This window comes from Mastomys coucha, unplaced genomic scaffold (genome assembly GCF_008632895.1).
Source record: "Mastomys coucha isolate ucsf_1 unplaced genomic scaffold, UCSF_Mcou_1 pScaffold6, whole genome shotgun sequence".
Classification (NCBI taxonomy): Eukaryota; Metazoa; Chordata; class Mammalia; order Rodentia; family Muridae; genus Mastomys; species Mastomys coucha.
This window is the reverse complement of record NW_022196912.1, coordinates 120,014,076-120,023,659: the sequence shown is the minus strand read 5'-3', so window position 1 is coordinate 120,023,659 and position 9,584 is coordinate 120,014,076. Positions and strand designations below refer to the sequence as shown.

At 46.8% G+C, this 9,584-nt stretch overlaps 1 long non-coding RNA gene across 1 annotated transcript; it reads right to left on the bottom strand.

The window, feature by feature from the left end:
- Positions 1 to 4,590: 4,590 nt before the first annotated feature.
- LOC116080121 lies at positions 4,591 to 8,595 on the bottom strand. The gene is made up of 4 exons (XR_004114318.1): positions 8,468 to 8,595; positions 7,210 to 7,296; positions 5,739 to 5,935; positions 4,591 to 4,918 (listed from the first exon to the last, which is right to left on the bottom strand). It is a non-coding gene; the product is annotated as an uncharacterized LOC116080121 (long non-coding RNA).
- Positions 8,596 to 9,584: the final 989 nt, after the last annotated feature.

The following is a 9,584-nucleotide window of genomic DNA, read 5'->3' as shown; positions in this document are numbered from 1 at the left end:
TGTGTGTGTTAGTGCCTTAAAAACAAATACAGAGCATTTAGGCTCTTTCTGAATACACCAAGCAAACACCTTCTTGGGTCTTTGCACTGGCTCTTTCCTCTGCCAGGAAACCCCTGTATGATTATCTATAGGCTTGGTCCTATTTCCTTTTGAACTCTATTCAAATATCACCATCTCTAATAAGCCACCAATAGAGCACCAGCTCCACTCTCACGGTTCTCCTTATCTGCATTGCTGTCTCCACTACTCTTATAACACTTTGCAATCCTACAGTGTGTCAGCTTGCTCCTTACCAGCCTCTCTCCCCCAGGGAAAGGAAGCAGCAAACAGCTGAGGTCTGGGAAAGTGTCTGTTGGCCACCATTTGATGGCTGCCTGGGATGTTCTAGCTGTATGGATACAGAAAAGAGGAAAAAGGAGAAAGAGGGAAAGAAAGTGCAAAAAAGGAGGGAAAAAAGTAGAAAGGGGGTAGGAAGGAGGTATGAAAGGAGGGGATGGGAGGAGAGAGGAGAAGGAGGGAGTGGAAGGGAGGGAGGGATGTAGGGAAGAAAGGATGGAGGGAAAGAAGGATGGAGGGAAGAAAGGATGGAGGGAGGGGACGGTGGAAGGGAGGAAGGGAGAGGAGGGAGGAGTTAAAGCAAACAAGTGTAGCTGACCTACCTCTGCAGCTTATCTAAAATCTTGAAGCTAACTTCAGAGAGTTCTAACTTTCCACTTTATGCAATACTTTCTGTAACACTTTCTCTTTGCTCCAATTATGGGTTTTTTTTTTTTTCCTCAATCCCTCAAACTTTGTTCGCCCCACATTTGGAGTTTGATGGAAGTTCACTCTCTGCCAAAACCTCAACTTGCAATCTTGTTGTCTCAGGCATCCCAAGGTTGTAACAATAACCAAATGTCTTTGTTCTCACGACTAGAGTATGCATGGAGAATCAAAGAAGCAAAAGGAAAAGGAACGTTCCAGGCTATTACTGTAACAATCCAATTACAATGCCTATCAAACTTAACTTCACAGGTTATAGCTCCTAATTGCCTGACAAAAATTGACACTTGAGTCGAAACAGCATAATATAATCAGAGTCCAAATTAAATTTGATCGTGGGCAGAAAACGATGCTATCATCCGAAGGCATGGGAACGGGAGATCAACTGCCACGATACCGAGGATCAGAAATGAAAATTATTCATTAATGGCAATGCGTTTCCGATAATGGGAAAGACACAGTTCAGACGGCTTCGTAAAAACACTATTAATTAAAAAGATGATAGACCTAACAAGCCATAGGAACCAGAGGGCTTTTTGGGGCGTGTGCTTGTTATGGTGAAGGATAAAGTGGAGGAGGAAGTCGATCTACTTTAGTGAGAAGTGCTTCACTGACGCGGAAGCCGAGTTTACTGGCCACTACTCTGTGGAGTGGTGTTCTCCAGGGGGCTGTCTTCTGGGGCTATAAAAAGGAAAAAGGAAAGGCAGTCTTTGGCCATATTACGGCTGTGCAGTAAGTGCAATAGTGCCGGCCATAAAACAGAAGGGCTCAATTCATAAAAGAAATGCTCGGGGGAGTTCACATACAATAAAATGAAATGTGCTGCAGAAGCTGGGGAGTCTCGTGTGTGTGTGTGTGTGTGTGTGTGTGTGTGTGTGTGTGTGTGTGTCACACTTAAGGTTATGTTGTCACCTTGTAAAGTCTGTGAGATTTCTAGTTTAGAGAACTGAAATTCACAGGCCAACCAAATGCAAGAGGGCATCAGGGGGAAGAACAGACTTCTGAGATATATTTTGATCATATATATGACATATATATGTATATATAGAATATAAATCATATATATATATATATATGTATATATATATATATATATATATATATATGGCCTGAATAGCTGGCTCAGTGGTTAAGAACACTTGCTACTCTTACAGAGGATCTGGATCAGCTCTCAGCATCCACACAGCAGATCACAACCACCTCTAACTCCAGTTCCAGGGGATCCAGACCCTTTGATGGCCTCTGAAGGCATCAGGCATGCAGATGGTACAGATATGCATATATGCAGACAAGGCAGTAGAAAAGAATGATTCCATTAATCAATGCTCAATCAATGCTTAATGAGTATCTTCAGTGTGTTAAACCTCTTCCAGAGTCAGAGAGTGTCTAGTTTCTTTTCCTGTTGCTGTGATAAAATAACTTGGCAAAAGCAACCTGGCCGAATACCAGATCATCTCTTGGAGAGCCTACCTCTCAGCACTGTGGCATTGGTACCAGAATCCAACGCGTGATCCCTGGGGAACACCTTCACCCTGAATCTGGCTAGGTCCCTTTCAGGTCAAAGAGACACATGATTCCCAGCTGAAGGGGGTTTTCTAAGAATGAGGAGGTCTCCAGCAGAAATGGACTGGCCAAAGTGACCTGAAGTCAACAGTGGGTGCCCTCAGTCTAGTGCTCTTTGTAGCAGGTGACTGGGGACTTGAACACTGGTTAGTGGGTCTCCAGGGAATGCGGGGACTAAGATGCACTCCAGGGCCTGGACTTAGCAGAGAGTCTGATGGTGGTATTGCAGGGTGTCTGGCACCAGCCAGCAGGCCCGGTAGGAAGCTGACTCTGAGTGCTCTGGGAATGGCCTCCACTTCAGAGCTATGGGTAAACTGACTCCAGGCTAAAGCTACCACCTAGAAGAGGAACAGGTTGGTCCTAACACCTCTACCTGCAGCTTCTACACACCTACTTGGATCACATTTGCCTTGGGAAGTCTACAGCCACAGAGACAGAAGCTGACCCCACACAACACATGGTAACACCCACAGAATCCAGGTGATGCACACTTATCTCTACAACTCAGATAACAGGCCCTCCCTCGGAAAGGTTAAGGAAATTCTCTGAAGGCACACTGCCAATGAGAGGCGGAGCTGGAGTTCAAAGCATGCTCTGCTCCTCTGCAGAGCCTATGCTTTATATATAGAAAGATCCAGTCAGGCAGCTTCTGCCTTACTGTCCTTCCTGCCCCCTCTCCTTCTCACTCTCTCACTATAGTATTGGGCCTTTTGTCCCACATGCTCCTCTGCTCTTCCCCCTGCTTCTCCCTGGTGGTGTCTTCTTTCATCTGGGCCCTCTGTAACTTCAGCTCATACCTGGCTATGCCCTTGGTGGCCCAACTTGACATCACTTGAACTGAACAGTATGTATCCTGAGGATAATAGAGTAGGCACCTCTATGCCATCTGCCCAAGAGCTCAGATGGCCTAAGAGAACCAAGTCCTAAGAGAAGAGATGGCATTCATGGGCCAAACACTGGGGATGAGCAGACTTTTCTAGAAGCCCATCAGAATAGGGGAGTAATTCTTCCAGTCCTAGCATACACCAGAGCCCTGCATCTAATGGTCTAAGACTTCTAGGATACTGTGACATGTGTCAACCCATATTTGCTCATTCATACTTGGCAAGCCCCGACTATGAATCAGATATGCCACTCACTGCTGGCAACTCCATGGTGAACAGGGCAGGAACAGTCCCTGTCTACCTGAGGCTTCAGCGTATAGGAGGGAAACAGAGTAATCGGTAAATAATGGCAAGGGAGGATGTTCATAATAAACCCTGTGAATGAAATGGCCAGCAGGTATATTAGAGGCTAACACAACCTGGGGTAGAGGAGAGCATGGGGCATCCTCTGGAAGAAGGCATTTCAGAGCTGCCATGGCGTAAGTTAACACTTGTTGGGAGTCCCAAGTCACCTGGCTAGAAGGGGCAGGGATGTATGGGAAGTCAAAGGGAGCCCCAGGCAGTGGGGTATCCGAGGGAGAGAGACCAGATCATAATAAGATATGTATTAGCTACTTCTCTCACTTCTGTGACAAAGTACCTGACTAGAAGAAGGAGGAGGAGGAAGAAGAAGAGGAAGAGGAGGAGGAAGAAAAGGAGGAGGAGGAAGAAGAAGAAAAGGAGGAGGAGGAAGAAGAGGAGGAGGAGGAGGAGGATGAGGACGAGGATGAGGAGGAGGAGGAGGAGGAGAGAAAAAAAGAAAGAAGAAAGAAAGCTTAAGGAATAGAAAGAGCTTGTTTGGGTTCATGGTTTATAGACAGAGTCCATCCTGGGGGAGGTGTGGTGACAGGAGGTCAAGCAGCTGGCCATGTTGCACCCATGCTGGGCTAGCAGAGCCACGGATGCTGGTACTCATCTGGCTTTCTGCATTCTACACAGCCTGAGACCCCAGTCCATGGGATACTGCAGCACACAAGGAGGGGCTCACCCTGTCCTGTAACATTTTCCTTCACAGGTGTGTTCAGAAGATTTGTCTCCTGGGTGATTCTAAACCCTGTCAACTTGACACTAGTAAACACCACACCTGACACCTAGCAGAAGGTCCTCCAAGCCCAGAGCTCTCCATCTCAACACTGCAGGTAAACTTATCCATGCCCTTCATGGATAAGTGTGTATAGTCACTCTCCACTTGGCTTCGTGTGGAATATCTGTTTTCTCCTCAGAGTTTTCCTATAGTCTAGAAGCCAGGGGAATCTTTATTTTGTTTGTTTCCTTTTTAAGTCTGTGTGTGTGTGTGTGTGTGTATGTGTGTGTGTGCGTGTGCGTGTGTGCGTGTGTGTGTGTGTGTGTGTGTGTGTGTGTGTGTGTGTGTGTGTGTGTGTGTGTGTGTGAGTGTATGTATGTAGGCCAGCAGTCAACCTCTGGTATCCAACCTCAGGAACCATCCACCTTGTTTTTTGAAGACCTGATCTCTCCTTTGCTTGGGCTGATATCTCAGCTGGGTTGGCTGACCAGCAAACTCCATGGCTCACCCTCCTTGGTGTTGGGATTACAGGCACAAGGCACTTTTCCTCCTGTGGGTTCTAAGAATTTAGCTTGGATGTTTATGCTTGCACTGCAACCCCTTCACCAGAGGAGCTATCTTCCAACTCGCAGATTTTGTTTTTGACCTGAATAGAAGAAATAAACTCCATATAACAAAAAGTACGAATGCTCAAGGATTCAAACAGGATGCTGTGCATGATACAATGTTATACTTGCGCTTGGCTGGCAGTGCACTAAGGAAGGGGGCACCAGCATTACAGATATGCATGCAGGAGTTACAACATCACTCTGATGGGAACTTCAGAATTGTCTTATGGGACCAAGCCTGCACATGTCATTCATCCACTAGTGACTAAAGTTTGTGTGCACTTGTGACTGTAATTCAGTGTATTCGAATGAGCCCAGAACAGCTTCCAGGTCATCCAGTCTTAGGTGTCCATTAGGATATGTGGTACAGAGTGGGCACACCCCCTCCCTCTCCATCCCCACTTTCTGGATGGAGATGGTTCGAGAAGAAGACAGAAGAAGCTTCACTCAGTCGGGACTGTTTTAAAGAATCAAGACTTTGGCTCTCAGGAGAAGTAGTGCTGGCTACACAGAGAAAACCTGTCTGGAAAAAAAAAAAAAAAAACAAGAGAAGCAGTGCTGATGGCTGAATGACCATATCCATGTTTGACAGGGACATCTTTGTTTTGTGATACCGCACTAATAAAGAAGTTCAACTGCAATTAAAAGCAATTATCTTCAGCCCTCACCTGACTCTCACAGCTCAGGGCAGCAGCTCCCTCGGTGCCCTCCCTTCCTTTCCTAGGGGTTCTTTGTAACTTCCTCTAGCAGCTGATCTTCCTCCTGCTTCTCCCCTGACTTCTGGCCCAACCTGCTCCCATTATCAAAGACAGGCCTTCCTTGCCCACAAGGTCCCCGACCACCTCTCTTTTCTCTTACCTGCAAAGCTGCCTGACCGACGGAAAGACTGCATATTTTCAAGAGACAGGCAGACTTCAAATTCCACCTCTGTCTATCAGATCCGCCCACCAGGCGTTCTGTACAGAGATGCAGAGTAATGGACCCCCCTTTGCCAGGGCATCCAGCATCCATGGACATCTTTACTGGAGGACATCCCGGGTCTGCATGGATGGCTTCTGGAAACAAGGTAAGAATGAACTAGAAAAATCCCACGTCAGATAACCCAGAGTAGCCCCACTGAGAATGAGAGACAGAAAAAGTCAAGGCTGGAGTTGGCAGCGCACACTGCCATCCCAGCACTACAGAATAATCGTTGGTTCAAGCCCAGCCTAGCTCACATGCTGATCTCATGTCAAAGACATGAAGCCTCTCTCCTCCAAAGTTGCCTGCTGGCTCCTCCCTTGTGACCTGCTTGATTTTTTTTTCCCAATGAGGAAAGCATCAGTTTCTAGAAGACCGAGTATGTAGGACGAAGTCCTCTCCTGCCTCCTGCAGACATTTGCCAGACCGAGTCATTTATAACTGGGACCTGACAAAGAAGCCACTGAAACCTCGGGACCTCGAGTCAAGAGCTGAGCGCGTCACCTCATTTAGATCTGAGCAGAAGTCATCACCAGCTCCCTCGGAGGACAACCCATCACTCAGCAAGCCCTGCCGAGGGTCTGCGGCGCACATTAGCATTTAATGTGATTCCTTATGGTAAATGATGGCTGAGTTCAACCCATTTGGAATGGGGCTGGGTTTGGTCTGCCCATGGAAAGCGATGCATTAGTGAAATTAAATGGAGCTCTTTGTACCAGCACATGCCACTGGAGCTGCTAAAGATGGGAAGGACAGCGGAAAACAATCTCAGCGAACAACGAGTGTCTCTCTAGATCCCCAGGCTGCTTTGTAGAGGTGGTTAGGCTCCTAGCTGTGCACAGTCCTCAGCCTTACATCCCACCCTTACATCCACAGCCCTCACATCCCACCAACCATGAGTGTCAGTGTGGAACAGGGGAAGGCACCTGGTCACGTGAAAATGTGTATCTGTGAGGACATGTAAAGCTAGGAACTCACGCAGGAGTTCAAAAGCCAGAATGGGAGGGGAGATGGGGAAACTGCCTGCTGTAATAGGGCTCTGAGCCATCCAGGCCATGGACTTGCCCTTTGCCCTCTAACTCATGAGACCCTCAAGGGAGAGAAAACTGCATCTTACCCAACTCCATTTTACCAGTGTAAGTACTCAAAGGCTCATTGAGTGTTTGACAGGTCAAACTTTGCTTGAGTCTAATTTTTAGATAAACGGAATGTTGGCTTGCCTTAGATAACTACTCAGCCACCTTGTCCCATGGATGCCCGATTTGGAAAAGAATTAAGTTGTTTACGTACATTACAATACCACAACCTCGGGTAATGGCCCGTGGTCAACAAAATAACAGGGGATCCTGACAGGTTGAACGGAGCCTACCTGTAGAATGGGAGATGCTTCAGCCTTCAAAGTGAAGGGAATCCTGACACGGGCTGCAATGTGGGTGGACTCTGAGGACACCGTGCTCTATAAAGTAAGCCAGACAAAAGGATAGATAATAATCCCACTCACATGACCTAAAAGCCAGTGGGAATTGCCAGCAGCCGGGACAGGGACCGAAGGGAACCGAGTAGGTCCAAACTCTCAGCATTGTAAGGTGGGAAATGTTCCGTGGATGGTAGTGCAGAGTACAAGTTACGCCCCTGAAGTCCACACTCCTAATGACTAAGGTGGTGGACTCTGCTGTGTGTGTTCTCCTACAACTAAAACAGATGCTGGGAATCTCATCCAGATGGAAGAAGACAGCATATTAGACGCAGATGGCAGGGTACGAACTGGCCTAGACAAGAGAACCATGTGTGCACAGTGGACAGGACGAGCAGGGTGGAGCCTACTACCCAGCGGGTAGCAGACTCACCCCCATTTTATTGTTCTTAAAGTTTATTTCTAGTTTCACCTTCACCTCTTAAAATTCTTACTAAAAATGGCAGCCATACTTATCAGGAGCTAGAAACAAAAAAGACAGAACTATCTCTGGGAAAGGCTAACAAAGTAGGTATGTGTGGCCATGGCTTGCAGAAGGAAGAGCTGACGTGCCTTAACTGCATCTGATGGTGGCGGCCAGGGATGGTGCTGATGGTGGTGGTGGTGGTGGTGGCAATGGTGAGGCTGGTAGTCATAGTGGTGGTGGTGGTGGTGGTAGTGGTGCTGATGATGGTAATGGTGGTGGTGGTGGTGGTGGTGGTAAAGATGTTGTAGTAGTGGTAAGTGTGGCGGGGTGGTGATGATGGTGATAGAAGTGATGATGGTGATGATGGTGGAGGTGAGGGTGGTGATGATGGTGGTAAAGTTGACGGTGAGGAGAATAGTAGCAGCAGCGATGAGAACATTAAGGTGGTAGTCATGGTGAGGATGATTGAGGTGTTGAGGATGACTGTTATGAGTGATGGATGAGTAGATGACAATAGTCATGATGGTGAGGATGATCTTTGTGATACTGGTGATGACTGTGGAGAAGATAGAGAGGATGGTAGTAGGATGGTGAAGGTGATGAGGATGGATTAAATAAATTACAGCAAATACAGAAAGGCAGAGTAGGTGTTGAATGGGAAGGCCTGAAGCTGCTGTTACGGGTTCTCTAGAGTCAGGGAACTTATGGATTGTCTATATAGTAAGGGAATTTGTTGTGATGACTTACAGTCTGTAGTCCAACTCCCCAACAATAGTCAGCTGTGGATGAAAAGTCCAAGAACCTAGCAGTTGCTCAGTCCCACAGGCTAGTTGTTTCAGCTGGTCTTCTGTAGAAGTAGGTTCCAACAGATGTGCTGGTTAGTAAGTGAAAGCAGGGGTAGAAGAATGAACCTTCCTTCTTCCAGTGTCCTTATGCAGGCCTCCAGCAGAAGGTGTGGCCCAGATTAAAGGTGTGTACCACCACGCCTGGATCTGGGACTTATTTTGTCCAGGCTGACCTTGAACTCAGAGATCTCCTTGCCTCAGTCTCCTGGGATTAGAGGCCTGTACTGCCTTGCCTGGGCCTAAGCTTTCCATGGCCCCTATGCCTCAAGATCTCCATGCCAAGATCCAGGTCAGAACCTTGTGTCTTCCAACCTCAAGATCTGGATCACAGGTGAGCCCTCCAATTCTGGATTGTAGTTCATTCCAGATATAGTCAAGTTGGATAACCAGGAATATCCATTACAACAACTATCATCATGTGTGTATTTAGGCTAAGCATGAGGACCATGAGGCCTGTATTCTCATGAGCAGATTACGTCTCTGCTTGCAGCCTCACTGTTCTGTCTATAAAATCAGATATCTCTACAGATAAATCTTTAGGCAACTCTCTGGCCTGACAGCTTCCAAAGGAACAGTTTACCCACCCCTCAGAAGTTACGAAGCAGGGTGAGTGCATTCCGAGGTTGGGTGTGTAATAGCGTTGCTTACTGCAGAAGGATTCTGTGAATGTTATTTTGAAATTAATCAGATGCATGTTGCAGAGCGTCGAAGTAAATATATGAATACAAACAAGACAAATGCATGTAAGTGTGGAATTGTATTAAACACATTATATAAATGTCATATAAACTCTGAGAGGGTAGAAATCAACCATGACTACAGATAATCCTAAATAAATAACTTGTTCTGCTTAGCTGTGTCTCGAAGCACTAGGCTTACAACTGTAGGAAGTAGCCCTGCCCCCACCCTCCCTTACTCAGTTGGGCTTCACATATATCTTACACACCACAGAAACTCAAGAGTAGAAAACAGAGGTCATTTCAATGGAATCATTCAGAAAATGCTTCTGCATTGGGTCT